Source organism: Aedes aegypti, chromosome 3, assembly GCF_002204515.2.
Source record: "Aedes aegypti strain LVP_AGWG chromosome 3, AaegL5.0 Primary Assembly, whole genome shotgun sequence".
In the NCBI taxonomy this organism is placed as follows: domain Eukaryota; kingdom Metazoa; phylum Arthropoda; class Insecta; order Diptera; family Culicidae; genus Aedes; species Aedes aegypti.
The window spans coordinates 59695842-59720094 of record NC_035109.1 but is presented as its reverse complement, the minus strand read 5'-3'; the positions used below and the strand labels follow the sequence as shown (position 1 = coordinate 59720094).

The following is a 24253-nucleotide window of genomic DNA, read 5'->3' as shown; positions in this document are numbered from 1 at the left end:
TTAGACTCCCGTAACGCAACACACGTTATGTTTTTGTTGCTGATTGCTCGGAATCATGAATCATGTGCACGCTTATGAAGAATAATGATTATGACTCCATAAGTCATGATTCATCGTCATGATATCATGTTCTACGCATTTTTTTTTTTGCTTGGCCAAAGCCAACAGCCAGGGTGTTGCTAATCATCAACCAAGAGGATTACCAACTTTTGTTCAGGCTGAATAGCCTAGGCTTAAGCGCCATTGTTCGCTCTCCAGTATTTTGACAGGTATCTTGCATGGATACCGATGCTTTTTAGTTGTTAAATGTCAACTTAGTCTTTTGTAATGTATTAGTACAATGCCTTTGATGAGAAGCACTTTCGGAGGTTGATTGATTAAGAACTAAAATCATTGAAAAAAGCTTTTCGCCAGTTAGCATATTTGCTATTAAGAGCAGTTCACATCTTGTGTTTGATATAGAATTTATATCTAGGATTCAATTTGGGTACTGTAATTTACCTGCATGTACCAACCATAGTTCCATCGCTTAAATGTTCCACGAGTTCATACGTACCGGGTGTTGGGGTCTACAGTTTAGTGTTTACTCTTGCATGCCAAGCGAATGGCGATGTTTCTCCCGCTCGCTTGGTTAAACGTGATGACATAGCGCGAGAGTTATAGCATGTTTGCGATGATAGGTCCAACACGCTAAACTATAGCTGCACGCTGCCGAGTGATTTTGATGAACGTTTTCGTATTTTTCGCATGCAATTATACTTGCGAAATACACGTAAATAGCTAATTCACACATTGGCTTCGGGCATATCGTAGACGCACTTCTAGACAAACATTTCGCACGTTTATCATAGTTCATCGTGATCAGAGAGATTGACCGACCTTATAAGTATTCGGTACATAGAATGGTCTGAGGAAGAATATGACCGTAACTTCTTCTGGTGCCAATAGTAAACAGGTTATATGTTTTCATAGATTACGCTACTCAATATTTTACGACAAATATTGTTCTCACCGTTAGCAAATATTGGAGAAACGCTTTGACATTATTCTCCTAAATTCAGTTTCCATACGAGTCTCATTGTATTCGATGGATGTACATTGTTTCAGAAGCATCCAGATATTCCAAGCTTTGAGCTTAATGTGCTTTTACAAACCGCTTAGGGGATTAGAGGCAAAATGAACACACGGGGCGAAATGGACACTAGTGTGGGACAAAATTTAGATTCTCGCTCCAGTCCACTTTTTGGGTTGCATTTAGGTCCCATAACAACTGTGCAAAATTTCAGCTCGATCGGTGAAACTATATTTACGCGCCAGCTGTTCAAAGTTTGTATGGGATTTACTATGGGAAAACTTACTTTTGCAAAGAAAAATTGCCAGAGGTCGCCCATTGAGCTCTACAAAAATTCTGAACACAGACCACGATAGGTATTTCTACGATGAAGAATATTGCCGAAGACCGCGGAAAAATCCGACAGTTGTGCAAAAAGTTATTCAATGAAAACCTATTAGCAAGGCGACGTTGATTAACACGTAAAGAAATAACAATAATAACAAAATTGGGCAAATTTTCCGAATAGTATTTGCTTAATAACTTTTTTCACAAGCATCGGATTGCTTTGTGGTCTTCGACAATGTTGTTCATCGTAGAAATACCTATCGAGGTATGTATTTAGTATTTTTTTTAGGTCAATGGGCGACCTCTGACGTTTTTTCTTTGCAAAAGTAACTTTTCCCATAGTAAATCCCATATAAACTTTGAACGGCTGGCGCGTAAATATAGGTTCATAGATCGAGCTGAAATTTTGCACAGTTGTTATGGGACCTAAATGCAATCAAAAAAGTGGACTGGAGCAAGGCGGTAGAAGATTCTCATTTTCGAGTAAAGTAACTAACCTAGAGGAGTTTGTTTTATTTTGCTAATGTGATAAAGGGAGCCTTTTTACATATCTGAACGTCAGACACCCATTAATATTATCGTTTTCACCAAGTTCCACGAAGGTGTTCATTTTGCTCCGATACATTTTTATCAGCCTTGTTTTTGACCCGATTTTTTATCTAGTTATTCTGAAATTCAATATGATTTTTCACGAAATGAAAGACTGCAGCATGCACTACTAATTACGAACTTAGAAACCATCCGAGAATAAATAAATATTGCCATTTTATGGTCATCAAGCAATTGATTAATGTGTCCATTACTACCCTAATCCCTCTACTACAGTGTACCACTGCACACGGTGCACCATTTAAGTGTTTTGTTAGATATGTTCGTATCATAAACGAAGTAAATTGATTGGATCTTATGAAAACCATTTGCATAACTTCTTCTTTTTCTTCTTCATGGCATTACGGTCCCCACTGAGACAGAGCCTGCTTCTCAGCTTAGTGTTCAATGAGTACTTCCACACACGCAGCGAACTGGACTATCGAAATTCATACATTTTGCCTTATGAAAGATGGAACGATTATCGCAATACGAACGCTTTATGTATCGTTTAAACATCACTCCACACCAAGGTTCCTATGTTTATCGATAGTCCATTTGCCTGAGTGCAGTTATTAACTGAGAGCTTTCTTTGCCAAAGTTTCCATTTTCGCATTCGTATATCGTGTGGCAGGTAAGATGACACTCTATGCCCAGGGCAGTCAAAGAAATTTCCATTACGAAAAGATCCTGGACCGACCGGGAATCGAACCCAGATACCTTTAGCATAACTTTGCTTTGTAGCCGCGAACTCTAACCACTCGGCTAAGAAAGGCGTTTGCATAACTACTTGTGACGAAATGTTGAACATTGGTAGAAATATTACCATTTCATAGACAACTATGAGATTCAAACGATCAGATACAACAAGAGAGCAATAAAGTGCATCACCCAGAGTACCATCGAGAGTAACGAGCTGTACGTAGACTTTTTTTCAGCTGATGGAAGTTCAAATACTATTTACATGAGTAAAGCAGTGCATCTCAAAAACTTATTCAGACAGAAAAGTATACCAACTTACTTTATCAATCCTACGTGTTTTGCAAACGAAATTCTACACGTTTCGCTTTAAACCAACTCAATTTTTCACTTTTAGAACGTTTATTTCAGGTTTTACAAAACGGCGTAAGTAAGATTCTCAGCTTTTGCAAGCTAACCATGACATTCACCGCTCCATTGTATGGAGAGACAAAGTGACTTAAAACACTATGTTGAATCTCAATCTAAATGATCCATAATTTAAGGTTCAATTTAACTGCTCGAACACCGGACATCAATAGTTGTTTCGCTTTTGCTCATGTGCCAATATTATTAGAAGATAACAGCATCTGACCGGATTACCGATCGTTATCCGACCGCATCACACTGTATATCGACGCGTATATCCAGTTGTTTGTGCAAAACGTCATAAACATGTACCACCACTCAACTCAGTTATACTACCACATACACCTCACAAATAACTGTAAGATTGATTGAAGAGAAATAAATAGTATATCGTAAACCTCCGCCATGGCAGGATGGTCAGAACGCCACTGTCTTTCAATAATATCCGTACTATCACACAACGTATTACAAGGGTCCTACTCGCTGTGCAAACATAATTTGGTGCCGTGACCAGGATGGCACTTGGTGAGGACTTCAGGACGTCTTTTGGAGGAAAGCGCTGGTCAAATCGTCGTTGCCAGTACACCGGCAGCCAAGTTAGCACACCAGAATTGGATTGCCAACCGTCCCAGTCGAACCTGCGCTTCCCAGTCAGATCATCGAGCATCTCAGTCGGACAGCCTGCCGTTCCCATTGGATATTGCAATCATTTCGCCATTGCAAGCCACAGCGCTAATGATGGAGCTAAGCATCAACGTCGGACCCCTGCGTCCATCTGTTCGGATAGTAGCATCCATCCTGGACCATAGCGTCAAACCCACCGGGCCGTAGCGCCATTAATTTTGGACCGCCAGCGTCAAACCACCAGGCCGTAGCGTCATCATTTGGACCCATGCGTCATAGCTCAGCAACCGTCGGCATTGAGGAATTCTGACCAGCCACTCTGCGCAGTCAGGTCAAGCTACCACACAGCAAGAATCTCCCGTCAAACAGCCACGTTTCGTAAGTGCCTGCTAGTACCCCGGATTTCTGATCCAGCACTGGGCGTAGTCGGATCAAGTTGGACCACAACAAGAAACTCCTCGAGGCGTTACTAGAGCACACGAAAGAAGCCACATCGCAATTGAAAATTCATCATTCCATCGAACTGTAGCATCAAACCAACCATTCGCATTTGCATCGCATCGTTATCGCTCCCCCAGTATTGTACCAGCCTACCTACACTGAGCCGAACAGCAGCGCACCACAGCAGTCGGCAACACAGTAAAACAGAATTGAAAACGTTCCGTTTTCGGGCGGGAGTATGTTCAGACTCACATCGGCGTCATCGAAGCAGTGCTTCTTCGCATGCTGAGCGTCACTTCTAGAAGCAGCTATTGATTACCCTATTCAACAAGTGTATTGCTGGCCGTTGAACTTTGCGACGGTCATTGACTTCGGCCATTGTTCCGAAGCAGCTTCTTGTTCCTGATAGTGGTGGTGCTACGCGACATTTTCCCTGGATTTTTCGAGATTTTCACCGCAGTTAACCGCCACTAAGAAGCTTGTTGGAGATTTTTATACAGTGCGATCGCCCAGTGAGCCGCGTTAATCAACCTTCTGTGGCATTTTTGGCGGTTTTCGCCTGTTTTTCCTCAAGCCTCGCTTGACGCCCTCCTTCGACGGATCAAGTACGAAAGCAGTTCGTGCTGGAAATACTGATTATTACAAGGCATAGTTTGCCTTGGAAGAGGTGAGTACCTTTCCAAGTGCCTACGTTTACCTCTTGGGATCTACCGTGGTGTTCTTTTTCCCAGATCGGCCGCCAGTTTCACCAAACAACCGTTCGTTCATGGCTACGGAGCAGCAGCTTAGCTTCCGGAGGGACACAATACTCGCATCGCTGGGTCGGGCAGAGGCTTTTCTGTCTGGATATGTAGCCGAAAGTGACACAGCGTAGGGAGACGAGCATTGGTCTGGCGGTAAGAAACACCATAAAAATTGGTGCCGTGACCAGGATCCCGCCATTGGAACGTTCTCGATTCGACCTGGGGACCGCCATTAGGAATTCTGAGGACAGTTGCTGCAGTTATCGCCATTGCTCCAAAGGATTGATTGTTAGTTCAAGGCTCGATTCTATCGGGCGTAAGGTAATTACCAGTCCGATCAGATTTCACGGGTACCGCAGGTACGCTTTAGATATCGCTTTCCTTTCTTGCATGCACGTACTACGTCATTCATCCAGCTGGAAAACGGCTACTCGCCAGTTCGAAGCCTGAATTCCTGCCTTACTGCCCGGATAGTGAACCAGCTCGACGCCATAGCTGGATCGTCCGGCGCCATTCTAGCAGTGCTTCTTCGCTTTTCCAGAAACGTTCAATGCTTTCTTCGAGGGAGACCATCGAAATGGCTACAGAACTTGATTGAAGAGCGCATGGCATTGATGGAGGATGGACTAGTGAAGATGAGCCAGCTACAACCCAGCCAAAAACACTTTCAACCAAAATGGGAAGATTGTTGGCCAGCTGCAGGCGTGCAGCGCTAGGGAAAAACGAGTAGAAGTGCTTCGCTCCAAGAACGAGGTCGACAGGTTGTGATTCGTTGAATGAAGGATCGGCCAGTACTAGGTCCTTTGGGATATTCCATCCTAAAGTGGAAACAGTCTGCGACGGAAGATCAGCCGTCACCTTATCCATCACAAGAAAGTTGACACCACATGAAAACTGCTGGTTTCTGGCTCTTACTTCTGTATAGACTGATTGCCGGACCGGTTTGGATACTTTACCAGCACCCTGAACCGTGATGTTGACGTTACTACGTCTGAGACGAAGAGTACTCGCAAGCCGCTCGGTGATCAGATTAGGCTGAGAGGCGCTATCCAAAAGGGCACGTGCTGGATGTTCTTCTCCAAAAGCGTCAACGATGTGCAGCATTACGGTCAACAAAAACACATTCTCGCGTGGGTGTTGCAAGGGGGCGCTGGCTTCAACTATTGGACTGAGTTCAGTTGCAGTTACCAAAGACTGCTCGGAGGATGCCGATGAAGTTGAACTAGATTGTGCTGCAGGAGCCACCGACGACGTTGGAACCATGGTGGTGTTGCTGTTAGAAGGCTTACGGCTGAGATCAGGACTAGAAGAATGCAGAAGAGTGTGGTGCCGCCGATTACAGTGCCTACAATTCATCTCAGAAGGACAGTTGCGAAAAGAGTGGTCGACTTTCAAACAGTTGAGACAAAGGCGCTTCGCATGAACTATCTGTTGACGATCAGATAATGGAAGGCGTTGAAATTTGAAGCATCTGACCAAAGGATGTGGTTGATTACAGGCAGGACATCGTTTCGAGGTGCTAGCAGTGGACGAGCACGATGAAAGATGGACAATCTGTTGCTGTTTCTTCGATGAAGTAACAGTAGGCGGAGCGGAACCCGATGGCGCATGGTGGTTGACGGAAATGGACTCAAGTACTCGCATTCTTCTTTGCAGAAACTCGATCAGGCACGTATAATCCGGATTCTCAACCGTTGATGCATGATCCTCCCACGCCTTGAGGGTGTCGTCGTGCAACCGTGTACAGAGCAGATGTTCTAGTATGGAACTCCATGAAGTGGTAGGCTCCCCAAGTTGCTGCAAAATTTTCGTGTGCCTCTCGAATTCGTCGACTAGACTATGAAGCGTAACTGCTGTCTCTTTCTTCATTCGAGGGATATCGAAAAGTGCCTGCAAATGCCGCTTTTTCATTAGGTATTCGTTGGAAAATCTACCTTTCAATGCCTCCCACGCAAGATTGTAATTGGCCGAGCTTATGGAAATTGACTCAATAATCTGTGCAGCTTCCCCTTTAACAGCTGCGCGCAAGTAGTGGAACTTTTGGATATCGGGCACTTCAGCATTAGAGTGGATGAGAGCGACAAAAGTATCATGGAAAGTGAGCCATTTCTGATAGTCTCCGTCGAATTCGGGTAGTGAAATTGTCGGCAACTTGATTCCAGAAAGAGCAGAGTTTACATGAGCGGAGCAGGGACGCAGCGCAGTTGGTGCCGTGACGGGTCGTTTGCGAGTGAAACTGGTTACTGGTGACAACGGAGGATAGCAGCAATTACCTCATCATCGAGAGCATCATCACGAAAGAAGTCCATTATCACTACCAGCTGCGATAGTGCGGCCTCACAGGTAGCTATCCGGCAGAACATCTCTTCGTGGTCTAGCTCACCCTACAATACCGCAGCAACGGGCTAGGTATTTGGTTAGACAAGATGTTCATCTACAATGGGCAGTTGTTCAGTGGATTCTCGTCGAAGTGGATGATCGATGATACAGTGTGTGATAGCATCCCAGCGTTGACAGAAAGTAAACAACCGGAGATCAATGAAGCTACTTCAGCTGTGATCGTTTTTTTAGTGTGTGTCTGATTTAGCTCTTTCGACATTTTCATTTTCGTTTTATTGTTTTCGTCAATTCCCGTTTTCGTTAATGTAAAACCGTTAGTTTTGGCGGGCCGGTATGTTTGTACAAACACATGGAATTACCCATCATTTCTCCCATACATATGTAACACGACAAAATAAATAGTTATTCTGGTGCCTCCGCCATGGCAGGACGGCTGGACAATCAACCGCTTTTTATTACTTTAAACCGAGAAAAACACAACGTACTTAAGGGTCCACCCGTACGCGATCATAATTTGGTGATGATTCCCGTCGGTTTAAATATAAAAGTCACAACGTAGGGCCGTCGCATCCTGGCCAAAACATTGGTGCCGTGACCAGGATGGCACTTGGTGAGGACTTCAGGACGTCTTTTGGAGGAAAGCGCTGGTCAAATCGTCGTTGCCAGTACACCGGCAGCCAAGTTAGCACACCAGAATTGGATTGCCAACCGTCCCAGTCGAACCTGCGCTTCCCAGTCAGATCATCGAGCATCTCAGTCGGACAGCCTGCCGTTCCCATTGGATATTGCAATCATTTCGCCATTGCAAGCCACAGCGCTAATGATGGAGCTAAGCATCAACGTCGGACCCCTGCGTCCATCTGTTCGGATAGTAGCATCCATCCTGGACCATAGCGTCAAACCCACCGGGCCGTAGCGCCATTAATTTTGGACCGCCAGCGTCAAACCACCAGGCCGTAGCGTCATCATTTGGACCCATGCGTCATAGCTCAGCAACCGTCGGCATTGAGGAATTCTGACCAGCCACTCTGCGCAGTCAGGTCAAGTTACCACACAGCAAGAATCTCCCGTCAAACAGCCACGTTTCGTAAGTGCCTGCTAGTACCCCGGATTTCTGATCCAGCACTGGGCGTAGTCGGATCAAGTTGGACCACAACAAGAAACTCCTCGAGGCGTCACTAGAGCACACGAAAGAAGCCACATCGCAATTGAAAATTCATCATTCCATCGAACTGTAGCATCAAACCAACCATTCGCATTTGCATCGCATCGTTATCGCTCCCCCAGTATTGTACCAGCCTACCTACACTGAGCCGAACAGCAGCGCACCACAGCAGTCGGCAACACAGTAAAACAGAATTGAAAACGTTCCGTTTTCGGGCGGGAGTATGTTCAGACTCACATCGGCGTCATCGAAGCAGACAGCGCGCGCAGTTGACCATTCAACAAAGCCAGCCACGCTTCCCATTGTGAACGTTTCCCGCTCGACGATCGCATCACCACAACAGCCTACTGTGACGATGGAAGCGCGCCAAAGCGCAATGCTTTCAAATACCATTAATCTTCGTACTGCTTGCGCCTATAAAAAGCGATCTGCATCGCATGTATTTTTAGTGTATATTTCGTATCCCTCACCGAGCAGGAGCACTGCCTCTCGGTGGGGAGCAATAAATTAGTTAACAGTCGACCAGTTGTTCGTTTCCTTCTTGTCACCCTGATTCCCGTCGGTTTAAATATAAAAGTCACAACGTAGGGCCGTCGCATCCTGGCCAAAACACCAGTAAATAATAAAATAAAGTCGTTCTTTCGTTCCCCCCAAAAATCGAAGAACAATAATTTCAAATTCGAAATCCTACAAACTACTTGAGTCGATTTTACAGTGGTACAAAAACGTCTTAAGTAACTCAATGAAACGGCTTATCATTTTGTCATACAATTTTTGTGGGAAATGATAGAAACTACCCAGTATTTTAACGCGAGATGATTGCATGCAAAATTTAAGTGAGAAAATGTTAAAAGAAGATTTATTTCAAAGCAGTTTTAGAAGACAACTTTTGATTCTTCTTAATTAATTTTCTCAAAACCGTATGGAAATTACTTACGCCAATTCGAAAAAGTAATTGAGAAATACGCAGAAAAAAAACAGACGTAGCAGTCTGTTTACCTTCTGACGGCTTCTTTTTCAACGGTTGATTCTAAAATATGGTACCTTGTTGGACAATACATTTGTAAGCTTTTCGATTTTTCATACAAAATGGTCCACTTGGCTAATTGAGATCTGGTTTATTTATGGACTAATATGAATGAAATGACTGTTTATTTTTTCTTTCTCAAGTGCGAAGTACCGTTTTGATTCATATTACGGACACTTAAGGCCTCAGTGAAGTATAACCCAGCTTGGACCATACAAAATAAATCATTCTGTATGATTTTTTAGCGTTATCGAGCGTCGGAAGCCCTTAACTTTCGGATGGTGGGTAAAAAATACGCGTCCGCAACTTGAATAATTTTAAATAAATCAAAACGTGTGGCCTTTTCATGATTCTTATTCCGGACGCTCCCTCATTTTTGCCTCATATTCCGGACGCTTTGATTCGAATTACGGACAGCTCATGATAATCATAAATGGAACAGTCAAATCATCAATTGAAATCGTTCAACCACTTAAGAGACGTCTAAGGTAGTTGGACATTATAAATTTGCAATGATATTTATGGAAAAAACCTAATAAAACGAGCCTCGAAAATGAGAACTTTTGGACGGCGAAAATTGAAACATTTCGTGTGAAATGTTTCCCATACAAACGAGAGTGTCCGGAATTTGAAGCTGTCCGTAATATGAATCAAAACGGTAATAACGGTTCTACAATAGTGAGTTTTCGACCATTTTTTTCTCGCTTGAGGCTTGAGCTTGATTGGCCGCCCGTGGTTGCTACTCCAGTATCGCCAGATCAGCTACACTTACACAAGGAACCAACCAGATGACTGCTTGGGACTAACAGGCACCCTCAGTGTATAAGTGCTGGTGACCTTCTAATTTTAAGCGATAATGACGCCTGCCACGTCAGAATGCTGACTAATGAGGGGGGGGTTAGGAATTGATGATCAATGAGAATATATACCAAGGTGAGGAAGAAGACATTTAGTGTGCGTTACATTCGTGTACCGTGTTTCACAACTACAAGAAAGCGAGCTCCCATAAAAAGCCGTTAAATTAATGACGTAATTATTTTTCTTCACGTTTTTTCTCTTTACTAACACATAGCCATTGCTTCTTCTTCCACACCTTAGTATATATTCTCATTTATTGATGATGCATTAAACTGGATTCCACAGTAGACCGTATATACCACTGCGTCTACGCCAGTTCATGCAGGAAGGTGTTGGGCTGGTATAATTTTTATGGCAGAGGCTTGCTGTTGAATTGGCAGTTTGCCTATGTAGGTTAAATGGTCCAAAGTGCCACTTTAGGCATTTGTGTCGTTTTTTCATTTTAAGATCCACATGTTAAGGTCACTAGAAGTCTTAACAGTTTTCATGCTAGCTCACAGCATGAAAACATTTCATAAATTTGAGCTATTTTACGGTTTTCAATCGTGTCGAAAAGTTGTTTGAAAAATGGGGGTGATTCAAAATGACCGAATGGATAAGGTAGAATGCCATTTAGTATGGAGAACGATGAGTCAGCAACTAAGCTTCTCCATAAGTTTGCTTTGTGGCATGGAAACGCTTATTCGTTAATAAAATCGTCGGAAAGCTTTCGACTTCGGCAGAAAAGTGAAGAATTGTTAAATTTCACCGAGAAATTGACGAAAAATCTGTGAGTTTCTGTTCAAGGATTGTAGCGGCAACTCTTGGGTAAACATATTTGAACATAGTTTGAAAAATAATACAAATTGGAACGGTCTAGCAAAGATCCAATGAGTCGGGCCATTTCACATACAGTGAGTCACAGTGAAAATCGTCCACCCTCATATTTTTCTTCCAAAGTTCTGTTATTACTGTATATAAAAATGCTGTGGTTTTCTAATTCATGCAACTATTTGCATATTTCCATTACTTCATTGTGGCACTGTTTTTATAAATATTAAAAACAAAACGGAATAGAAAAATAATAAAGTAAATTAAAACCTCAAATATAAGTCACAGTGAAAATCGTCCACCGATATCAATTTATAGTTGATCTAATAGAATTATCAATTTTTCAGGTGTCATCGAGTATCGAGTAGGTAAGCCTTTGTTCTTCAAAACTTCCCTGATACGATTTGGCATAGATTGCACAAGTTTCTCAGTTAAAGTTTTAGCTATCTTATTCCATTCAATAGTAAGCGCACTTTTCAAAGTATGTCTGCTCAAGTCAGCACAAGTTCTCGATAACGTCGAGATTTGAAGATTGCCTCAGCAGATTGATGATTGATGGGCATTTTTTTAACCAAGCTTTCGGTTTTGCCGCTGTTTGTTTCAGATTTTTATCCTGGTAGATGTATTGCCCATTTTTTTAGATAAGGTAGGCAAGTAGGATATACGTAGTATTGTGCCATGATCCCATCGATAAAGTGCAAGTTACTAACATCAGATGCTGGCATGCAGCCTCAAACCATCACGGAGCTACTGCCTTGCTTAGCAGTTTCACAAAGATTTTTTATTATCAGGACTTCGTTCGGTTTCCGTCAAACCATAACCCTGCCATCAGATCCAAAAATATTAAACTTGCTCTTATCTGTGAATAGTAAGTGCTTCCAGAAGTTAAAATCCTTTCCACCGTGTGTTTCTGTAAACTCCATACGGAATTTCACGTATTTCAGTGATACAAACGTCTTCCAACTTGCAACACGGCCATAAAACGTTATGTTTTCGAAGCACTCTACGCACAGTTTCTGGCTTTATGAGATACTTTTCTGAGATACCTGCTTTCTGAGATACTTTTTCGCTTCAATTGCGAGTTTCGGTGCACTTATCTTGGGGTCAGCATTAACCTGGCGAAGAATCTAACACTCAACCGCTTCAATGAAAATTTTCTTCAACGATGTTTTGGGTTTGTTTTTACTTCAACGGTCAATTATGTAGCGATTTATTATACTCTACACTGTAGTACGTCCTTTTCTAACAAATTTGATGATTTTCAGTTGATTATAGCCATTTTTGTGTAGTTTTATCACAAGTTTTCTTATATCTGACGATGTATGTTTATTTCGTGCCATTTTAATGGAAATACTCTAATAAACTAAACTTTTCTTATACTTGCATAGTAGATCGTGCTTGAACGTATGTGTATGCGCGACTTAAAGAAATGATGTGAATGAAAACTGTATAATATTACACCAAAAATCATGCATAACGGCAGGGTGGACGATTTTCACTGTGACCTTGTTATTGATTATTTTTTACAAATTTAGAGCTTAATTTATTTTTTTTTAATATTCAATGACTCGAATTGCATACAATTATCAATACTCTTGCCGAACTAACGTAACGAGCCATTAAATTGAATTCGTGTTTTATACATGAATAGTACGAATTACTTTTCTGGTGATGTTCAAGGTGGACGATTTTCACTGTGACTCACTGTATAGCAACATATAGCAACTTGGTTAGTACAAATTGAGTAGCAAAAACTAAAGATTAGTTCACAATAAAAACTACACTCGTATTGCATGCTACTTTTCATCACATAAAACGTATATGACTTGCACTTCTGTACGTATTAGGTAGTTTCGCGACATCTTATTCGTGAAACTTTGCATATACACTCCCGTGCAAAAGTTTGGGTTCGCCCCCTCAAAAACATACAAAAGAGTTCTGTCTATATCTCTGTGATTACAAGCCCAATTGAAACACTTCAAGCCGAATTCGAAAGACAAAGAGTTATTCTTACTTCGTATGTATTTTTCCAAAAAACATTTTTCGAACTTTGTATACAAAATTTTTACTTAAAGTAGTTACATTTTTCAAAAATCATCTAATTTCCTCAGCATTGGATCGAACAAAAAATCCCAAACTTTTGCACGATACACCATACTGAGGGGTGAACCCAAACTTTTGCACGATGACTTGACTGACAGTTTAATTGGTTTTGAATACTTTTCAGATTTTTCCGCCAAAATTTCGTGGGGTCTCTTCAAAGAATATAAGTTTACGATTATAATGACACTTTGATTTAAAATTTTGGTCGATCCAATGCTGAGGAAATTAGCTATGTTTTTTCAGTGACTTCTTTGAAAAATGTCACAAGTTTAAATAAAAAAATAGTATACAAAGTTCGTTTTGTATACTAATGTTTTTTCAGTGAGTTTTTTGAAAAATGTTACAAGTTTAAGTAAAAAATTAGTATGCAAAGTTCAAATATTCTTTTTGTACGTATTTATACGTATATTCTGGATGCTGGATAGGGGCCCGTGGATCACCGGTTGGGAAACCCTGTAATAAAGGAATTGAAATTAAAGTTATTATGCTTAAAGGGGACCCTCAGATAATTTTTTAGTCAACAAATTATAGGCTAGTTCTGTTATTCGAAAACAGAAAATTTTCTTAGTGTCGTTCCAAAATTATAACATGGATAACATGATGAATCTGATCCTTTGACCATCGACTATTTTCTGTTTGCCTGAGCTAAACTAAACCGAAATTTTCCACTCCTAATTCAGTTACCTAGAGGCCCGTAATAGAATTTCTAATAAGATCATGCAGCACAAAGACCGGTGCCCTGAACATCGAACTAAGTTGCCGACATTATGAAATTAAAATCGAGCACAGTAGAGCCCAAAGGCGATAAATCAATTCGTTCGATGGGTGTTCCGTCAAGCAAGCGTTCTTGAACCGTGCTGCAATATTTGTACTTCACGCTCCATATTTGTAAGCCACATAGAACCAGTCGGAACATAAAGTCAACACATGCTGCACGCATGTTGAACAATGATACTGTACCTTTCACGGAGGACTAACTGGGGTCACCCATCACGCAATCCGAGCCAGACCGGCAACCCGATCAGAAGAAAATAGTTACATACCAAACTGGGTCTCAATACCTTGACTTATTAAGGATTTACTTTTTTTTTAATAATTATGAAGACCAATAAATATCAAATTAAGCTATCATAACTTAATAAGCTGTTGAAAAGCTCCATTTGATTTTTCTTGATAAATTAGATTCTGTGAAAATTTACAAAGTTTGGTTTACTTCAGTATTAGTTTGTTATTGTGCCGGTGTTTTTTTGCATTTTGCTTCTGCTATAGTCTGCTATGCTAGTATTGCTTTTTTATATGGTATTATTTTTTTATATGGTAGTCGTTTGTCACGCTTTTCTGCTCGGAAGCCACCGACCGCCGAAGTTCCGATGCCTTCCGGGCGAATAAGTTCACTGATGGTCGGTCGCGTGCTACCTTTATTAAAATTTCAGTTCTTTCAGTTTTATTCAATTAACATCATTGTTGAGCGTGAAGCTGCTCGGTGATCAGGTCTCGGAATGGGTTTATTGCCACAGGGTGCAGGACGTGACGAATTGCTCTGCAAGTTGGATTTGTTAGACGGGATTTACTGTTTGATCAAAAGCTAGGACGAATGATTTGGATCCATAAAAATGCTATAACTTGATGACTTTCTAATTTTCGATAGTGAATTTTATTCAATATCAAGGAGATTAGCTGTGCTAATAACAGCGTGGTTCTCCCTTCTCTCCACCTTTCTTCCTTTTTCTCGTAGCCAGACTTTTTTCTTTATTTTTCCCTATTTCTCATATATTACTTATCATAAATGGATTCTGTATGACTGTACATAATAACACAGCGGAACAAAAATGACATTTTTGCGTGTCTCAATGATTAAATTATGTGTCTCTAGTAGATTTGGGATTGTTGAATCTGATGCCGTTTTAAGACATTTTTTAAGCACGTCACAATTTTTAGCTACAGGCCGCCAAAGTTGTGTAGAACATTGGTTTAATTGATGTTAACATGAAATTTAAGATTTTTTTTATGATTCAATCCACCAAGCATGCATTGCAGTATAGGCCTTAAACTTTCATTTCAGATATAATTTTGTTGAAACTTCACGATTAAATTTAGAATTAATCGATTTTTTCAACATGCTTGCAGTCTCCGTACAAAATTCTTCATTTCTCTTCTATGGCACAGTACAATACTTTTCTAAATCATCAAAAAAGCTGTTGAGCATCGAAAGTGTTATGAACTTTGTTGATAAGTATTGCTTTACGCATGAAGTTTGAATTCTGTGGCAAATTAGGCAAATCAATTGCCATACAAGTAGGCAACCTTGCATGCAAGTTGGCTGAAAAAGTCAAATTTTGTATTTTCATCAGTCAAAATCTCAAAAATTAGACGTGCTATGATGTTTTTGAAAACGACAATGGATTTAGCAACCATTGATTATGTAAATAATGGTATTTTGGTGCTTGAGACAAAAACTTGTTCCGCAGTGTAATCTCCATCAAAAGAGATACATTTGTCTGCATCTTTATTTTTCTGGACCATAAGTACACTGAGGAAAGCAAACGTAAGACTGTACTAAGATTTGCTTATGGAATTACGACACAAGAAAAACCTTTGAAATTCATAAGACCATCGTATGATTTTCGGCAGATGTTGTTTCCATAATACACTTCGAAGGAATTTCGTAAAATGATCTTATGAACCATCATTGACTTGATAACAAAATCCATAGATAGTCTTATGAATTACGTTCTGAACCATTCTTTGTTCCATAAGACTGTCTTGTGTAATTTGAGCTTTAGATTATAAATTTCAATGAATGAATAATACTAATCCGCGTTGAAAAATAGGTTAACCAACTTGGGAAAATCAAATTTTCATCCATTTTGTCACGCCGCAATTCGATCAAAGCACTTTACTGTAAGCATGAGAATCGATTTGCGATACGACAAAATGGATGAAAATTCGATTTTCTCTAGTTGGCTAACCTATTTTTAACGCAAAGAAGTATATCATAGCAGCGAAACATTATTGAGAAAAGTTGTGAAGAACGCCTGAATTGTTGCAGGTTTACGTTAGGGGCGGATTAATGGATGAGGGGGGTTTGTAATTTCTTACGCGTCATACAAATTGTTTTGAATTTTCATTCCCAAATCTTATTGTTTAGATCCAATTCCTTAATCTGTTCGAAAGAAAGTGTTAGTTACAGCGGAATTGATGATAAATAGAAAATATTTACCCTTTGATGCATTAGAAACGGAGTCAGCCAACGACAAATCAGCAAACACGTCCATTTCGGAAGCCATATTGAATTTCTGATAGTGAAATGAGAAAATTTGCCTCACGTGGTTCTTCACAATGATGAGCAATGTGGTTCATAAGCGTTGTTATGACATTGACAATTGATTGTTATGAAAAAATTACACTTGTCTTATGAATCTCAATCTCGTCGAATGAAATACACAAGTGTCTTATGAACCAACAAAAAAATAATAAAAAACGCGTTCATTAGTGTGATCTTATGAAAATCATGCGAGATTTTTGCCTCAGTGTAGTTGAAGTTACTCAATGCTGTTATAAAAAATGCTTAGCAGAATTTGGTGAGACCTTTCCTATTTGAACATATTATTATTTTCCTTATTAATGAGACTGAGCTGCAACACGGTTGGTGCATCATCTTATATTAACATAATATCCAATTCATATTTTCTCTTCTCAAACTATATCATACATTCGTCATGTGTTAACCCCATCTATGGAAGCAGTTTCACATTAATTTTTGCTTGACGTTCTTAATGAACGCCCCTTGATAGCATTGAACTTGAGCTTGAGCTTGATTGGCCGCAATCGCCAGATCAGCTGCACTTACACAAGGAACCAATCAGATGACTGCTTGGGGCTAACAGACATCCTCAGTGTATAAGTGCTTGTGATCTTCTATTTTAAGGCAACAATGGCGCCTGCCACGTCAGAATGCGGACCAAATGGGGAAGGGGATTGTTGCACTTATACTAGCCCACTGTAGTGTATGGATTGGGGGAAAGGCATGGCAGAGAGGTTTGCTTTTGTGGTTAGCAGACTGCCTAAGTGTCAGGCGTAAGGAAAGGCGTGCTTTAATGATGGAAGAATGGAAGCGTTAGGGAAACGGTTTCTTGTCCGTCTCTGATTCTAGCGTTTGCTATGAGCGAATAGTTTGAGTTTGATAGATAAAGAATGGAAGATAGAAGCAAGTGAGAGATACAACTACAAAGTACGAGTAAAGTGACGGGCCTGGGATTTAATCCATGACCTTCTGGTTATAAAGCAAAGTGGTAGCCATTAGTCCACCAACCCCGTCTATGAACCCCCCTTGATAGCATTCAGGGCAAAGTAAGATCATTCCGGTTGTTTACGGGTTTAATTGAGCTCTATAGGGAGCAAAGCATCGATTACATTCAGTCATAGCTGCAGAAAAACGTCCTTCATGAATCAAGTGCGTCAACAACATAGCCGTGAGCCAATTCCCACGAGTTCATCATAAATCATCATCATTTCTAATAATATACCTGTCAACATGATTGTGATATTGCCTATCCGAAAGTGTCACATAAATTACCCTGCTTCTAGTTTCATCATTATCCGAACCGATTCTACCGCACAATTACTACCACCAACCCACATTGCAACTCGAATTCCTTCATCGTAATCGCATATCGAATCGATTCGGAACTCTGATGACCCGGTTCGGCCATAATCGCAGCGGGAGTTTCAATGGAAATAAAATTGAAAGTATGTACTCGCGCAGTTCACCTTCTTAACTGTCAACGACCACTGTCATGTCTGTACCGCGCTTCTGATGTGTGTCACCCGCATCTGCGGCAGGTATACTGCCGTGCAAAAGTTTGGGACTACCCTGCAAGAAACATACAGAAGTGTTGGATCCTTATGTTTGTGATTACACGACTGATTGAAACTCTTTATGGTTCATTCAAAAAAAAAAAAAAAAACAATGAGCTAGTCTTATGTATTTTCACAAAACAAGATTTTTGAATTTCGTTTATCAAATTTTTATTTGAAGTTGTGACTTACTTCAAAACATACACTTATAAAAAAACATGTCTAATTCTCTCAGCATCGGATCGACCAACATTTTAAATCAATGTGGCTTTAGAACCGTAATCAGATATTCTTTGAAGAGCACTTGTAAAGTTTTGATGGAAAATGTAAAAACTATTAAAAGTTTAGGGTCACCCTAAAGCATGATCAGACGTGTAACCACAGATATGTGGACAAAAGACTTTCGTATGTTTTTCAAGCGGTGATCCTGAACTTCCGCACGGCAGTGCATGTAGTGGTGGTTCGGTGCGTCGAAGGCTTCCGGAGTAAACCCCGAACCTGGTGGTGTGGCGAACGATGAAGTAAAAAACGACGAAACAATCAATATTTCATTAATTATAGACAGGTGAATCAGTGCCGTCGTCGTGCACTGCTATTGATTGAAATCATCGTTGCTTTGGAAAACGGCATGTATGTGGTCCAGGGGAGAGGTTAGTGTGTGCGGTTTGGTGTGGATTGGTGGTTTATTGGTTACTATATTGTTATCGTCGGAACAGGATGGGTCAATGAAAGCTGACATTGGGAGAAGCCTTGATCCATATGGAGTTATATGATCTTTCACGGTCGAACATCATTATTTTGAACGGAACTTCTTGATTTTTTTTTGTACTCAGTTACTCATCCGCATTTATTCTTACCCCCTTATTTACATCATTACATATTTAGTCAAAAAAATCATCTCAAGTGAACAATAGAAGTTCAGCGCTCTAAGCCTAGATACGGGTTCCTGGGCAAAAATCCTGAATAGATTCCTAGACAAATCATTCAACAATACATTTTTTGTTATATTCGTCAGAAACCCTTGACAACTAGTGCAATACTTTGCGGATTACTAGAAAGCTATCGAGCAGGTTATATCCAAAATTTAAATCCTAAACAACATCGTTTTGATAGATCTGACATAATTTACGTTAGCTACGTCAATAATGTACGATACCGACGCCCGCATCAGTATGACTTTGGGCGCCACAGAATACGCTCAATATGTAGTTGCAATATGAGGATTCGCTTTCTAAAACCTCTCTCGAGGACTGTTGGAGTACAGCAGAAGCAATTATAAACGGGGGTCTTTGGGGGTCAAAACACATTAACTTCAAGTTTACAAAACCCCCCCTAGAGCTAAATCCTGGTTGTGCTACTGCGCTTATCGGAAAAGTTGACAGATGTCGAATAGTCCATTTTACGAGACGTTTTTGAACAGCTGATCGCTTATTTTATGAATGAAATTTTGACAGTAGGCGGTGTCGTAACGTGTGAAAGTAACAGCAATATCATCAGTGTTGCCGTTTCGTAAAATGAACTGTGTGTGATTGGTTTGACGGAGGGTGTAGACAATAGAAATATTAGTAGTAGAACGCTAATGGCGTTGTTCTCACAAAACTGAATTAACTTTAACTGTATTTTTTCATTGTTTGTTCGATGCCATGTTGTAGTGGATAATTTTAAAATTTATTTGACACTTTGAGGACCGGTGCTCAAGCTGTCAGCGCGTGGCAAACTAGATGTTGGTAACACGAACAGTAGCGACATTAGCATTCTTAGGTTAATACTTCTACTGTGTAGACCGAGGAGAACGCAGCACATGCAGTAATGCTGCAATATACGCAGAAAGTGGACCGTTACACATAGAAATGGAAGAAGCAGGTTCATCCGTTATATGAGCAAAAAAGTAGAGCTGCTGTTCAACATCCAAGGAATTTGCGAGTTCTATCAAAAGCACAACGCATGTCATAGAGGTTCCACGCCGCGAGCTGAGAACTAAAGACGGGAGCATTTTGTCGAACAGGCTCGAGGATATTAGAAGGTGGGAGCAGCATTACTACAAACATCTGAATGGCACTGAGGGTCCAGGCATTGAGTTTCAAGGCAACGGAGAGTATGTCTACATTCACGGAGAAAAAATATTGGTAAAGACAAACAAATTTTAGTTTATTTCAACCAACATTTTACATTAAATTTTGCACAAAAAAAAAATTAGTTTGCTTTTACTTCCGGTGTTTGTTGAAACAAACTAAAATCTTAGGTAAATGGTTAAGGGGCCGTCTAGTTAAATTCAACCAATATTTGTTTGTAACAACCATCCCATTTGTTGTTTCAATTTGACAGCTCCTGAAACAAACCAAAATGTTTGTTGTTTCAACCAAATCGATTATTTTGGATTAACTTATATTTGGATTGAATCAACTAACAATTTTGTATGAATCAACCAACATTTTTGTTTGAATCAAACAATGGACATGTTCGTTTGAAAGCGTTCCCTGCATTTTCTGTTTTTTTTTTATTTGTAAATAATTACGCAAAATTGAATCCTCTTGATAATTTTATTTTTGAATTGGAATTTATGTTGAAATCTGATTCGATGAAATGTTTACATGAAAAATATGATGCATTTCGCCCCAGTGACCTTTATCGGAAATTCTGCTTTCTGAAATGTAATCGCAAAAAATAGAAACAATTATTTTTATATCAAAATAAAACAAAATATACAACCCACCTAGTGATTCTAGGTAATACGAATTTGCCGACATTTGAACGTGTTTCAACCCCAAATTGATGTCGCAAGCCTTCTTTATCTTTATTCGGTTCCGGAACTTGAAACCTACAATAAATTATTGATTTTTTTTGTTATCAAATTCAGTTTTGGCTAGCAAACTAAAAACTACTTACATGAGGGCTAAATGTTGGTTTTTCCTTGAACTTGATTTTTTCTTATTTCGGAACAGAACACGAAATGCATGAACAAATCGAAAAAGCATGGTGAATAAAGCTAATGAAAGTGGGCTCTGTTCATTCTATAAATAAGGATAGAATTAATAGTTGTTTGGTTTGTTTTCTTTAAACAAGTTATCAATTTACTTCAACATAGTATTTTTGTTGAAGTAAACTAGAATTGTAGTTTGAATATCACAGCTCTAAACAAATTAAAATTTGGTAGAAAGAAACTGTATTTCAGATAGAAATAACGAAAAATCTTAGTTTGGAGCAAACATATTTTTTGTTGACTTGACAAATATTTCGAGTTAGAATCACCCAAACATTTAGTTTGTTCCAAACTAATGACATAGTTTTAAAACAACAAAACAATAGTTTGAAACAACTAAAATACAAGTTTGAAAAACAACAAACATTTTGGTTGTTTCAAACTGTGCTGATTTTTCTCCGTGTTTGAATACTAGACGATAGCAACCAACAAGCTCCCACTTTTAGGGAAATTGAGGATGCCGTTCAACAATGTATGTGTCACCAAAGGCAAATGAATTTTTGAGAACCCGCATAGAAAAATACAATTCACCTTATGTTTCAAACAGTATGAAGTAATTATCTGTTAAGGTTAATGTAGTAAAAAAAGTTGCGTTTATGTTATACATTATCAAACCAAAAGCCTTGAACAACAAAAAACGGTTTCAGTACACCATTCCGAAAAGTGACAATGTTCTGAAGTATTTTCAAATTGTTCAACAATATAGCATGAAAACTTGCGAGAAATAGTAACCACATAAAATCACGTTTTCGGAAATAGTGTTTGCCTCTGTTTGTGCAACACATGTACAAATGTGCCTTTCACTATATGTTACTTTTTTTCAACAATACGGCAAACAGTTCAATCGTACACGCTAGTAAATTAACACTTTCATCAAAGTGTCTGCATATTATGAAAAAGTTTGACATAATGGTTCAAAAATCACATTTCACCCTCACAATGTGTATGAAACATTAAATTTAAAATAATGCTCTACTGTTGAAGTTGAACAAATTAAAACTTAAAAATATATCTAATATAAAATTAATACTTTTACTGTGTTGACTTTTTTCAGCGTGTTTGTTTTTCTACTGCTGGTGAAAGAAAAAAAAGAAAAAAAACGTCGCGGGTTCGAGATTGTCTGTTGTTTCAGTTTTAATTATTTATTTTCGATTTGGAAATACGCGTTTGGCTGGTTAAGCTCCGTTGCTGGATCCATAATAATTGGTAAGTAATCTGATTCGTGTTTGATTTCATCAATCAGCCAAGTAGTATTTTTTCTGTTAATAGATATAATCAACCCAACCGTAAACGCTGCCGTTTTTTCCTCAACAGACTATCATCGGGAGAACCGGAACTGAAAAGTGAGCTGAATCGTGCCAATAGAATGCGTAGTCCCAATTCCTGCTTGCAAAAGCATCGGTTAAGGAAACCGGAACTTTTCGTACTTGTTCCGTTGAGGTTGCAGCTGCTGGTGAAGTTGAAAAGGCGTCGTAAAGCTGTCGGCTTGGAATCCCCTACTCAGCGGTTCGTGGGTAAAAAGATGAATTTCGGTGATACTATGCAAAGAATTTTAATATCTGTGAGTAATGCGCTTATGTGATCAATAATAATATTAATTATAATAATAAATACAGTTTTTTGACACGTATCTAAATGTTTTTTTTTCTAATTAAATAATTTTCATCACACTTTCTTTTATGGTATTAATGTAACAGAAGAGTACAATATGTGGTTAAAATACTGTATAGCACAATAAACCAATAATTACACATACATTATCCGGGTTTTGAAAATAAATATGGTTTCACTGTTCATGAACAGTGCGTCTTACATTGGAATTGGCCAAAAATGGATGGTTTAGCTACATTTTGGTAAACCGTTCATGAAAAGTTTTGTTCGTGAAAATCTTTGTTTTCAAATGGTTACATAACTTAACCGCCCATTCCCCACATTGTTATTTGCTCATTTACCGTTCACCAAACTGTGAAAATCGTTAGCCATATGGGTAATTTATTGTTATTTTGCACTTTATACGATATTATAATGATGTGGTCGCGAATTGTTGTTGACACTACGGGAAACCGTTCTGATATGGTTCATAGTTATGCGGGAAGTAATCAAGCCGCATTTATTGACGTCAAGTCAACGATTGTACATATATTTTCAGAACGACAAATCCTAAAAAAAATGCACAAATTCTTGATTTGGTTCGCGTGGTGCGAGTGCGAAAAAAAAATCATGTTTCTTTGTTAGTCTATATGTTTTAAATAAAGCTGAATGTGAATTGTGGCTGTTCAACCAAGGATGAAGGATCAATTGGTGAGCTCGTTTCATGCTTTGGTTTCAAATCTGTAAAATATGTATGACTGCGAATTTAATCGTTACAAAAGTGGGACGTAAATATGATTTTCCAACACACTATGAATGGTTCGTCTCTGTGAGTGTCGACACAAATCTTATTAATAAAAATGGCTTGCTCAATTTTCACCACCTAATTATAAAAATTTTCAATCTTGTCGCTCCCTTGCGACGCCTATGTACCTATTCGTTTCCATCATTTGCTTCTATAGACTCCCTTTAGCTTTGAGTCGCATGACCGCTATAGCCATAAAACAATAAAATAAAACAATCACGGTCGATACCTTCTCCTACTTAACAATAAATTTCTTATGTTTTGCATATCTTTTTATAAAACACCTCTTTCCTTTTGCTTGATTTTTGAAATAAAAAAAAACTTTGAATGGTTCGACTCTATAAGTGTAGACTTACTAAAAAAAAAGACGGGGTTGGTGGTCTAATGGCTACCGCTTCTGCTTGATAAGCAGAAGGTCATGGGTTCAATCCCAGGCCCGTCCCTTTCCTCGTACTTTGAAATTGTATCTTTCACTTGCTTCTATCTACCACTCTTAATATATCACAGTTGATGTATCTATCTCAGTTCATAGCATTTGCTAGAACCCGAGACGGACAGAAATAAACCGTTTCCCTACGCTTTCATTCGTTCATCATTATAGCATGCCTTCCTTTACGCCTGATACATAGGCAGTCTGCTAACCAAACCAAGCAAGTCTCTCTGCCATAAAAATTACCCCACCCTTTCACCCTTCCCGCACGAACTGGCGTTGACGCAGTGGTATATATGATCAACCGTGGGAGCCAGTTGAATGCATCATTAATTCCTTACCCTTCCCCTCATTGGTCTGCATTCTGACGTGGCAGGCACCATTGT

The 24253-nt window shown here is 39.5% G+C and overlaps 1 protein-coding gene across 1 annotated transcript in view; it reads right to left on the bottom strand.

Annotated features, from left to right (window-relative positions):
• The window catches only part of LOC5566562 (phospholipid-transporting ATPase ID), a 194383-nt gene that overhangs the window by 153116 nt on the left and 17014 nt on the right, over window positions 1–24253 (bottom strand). The window lies entirely within an intron of this gene.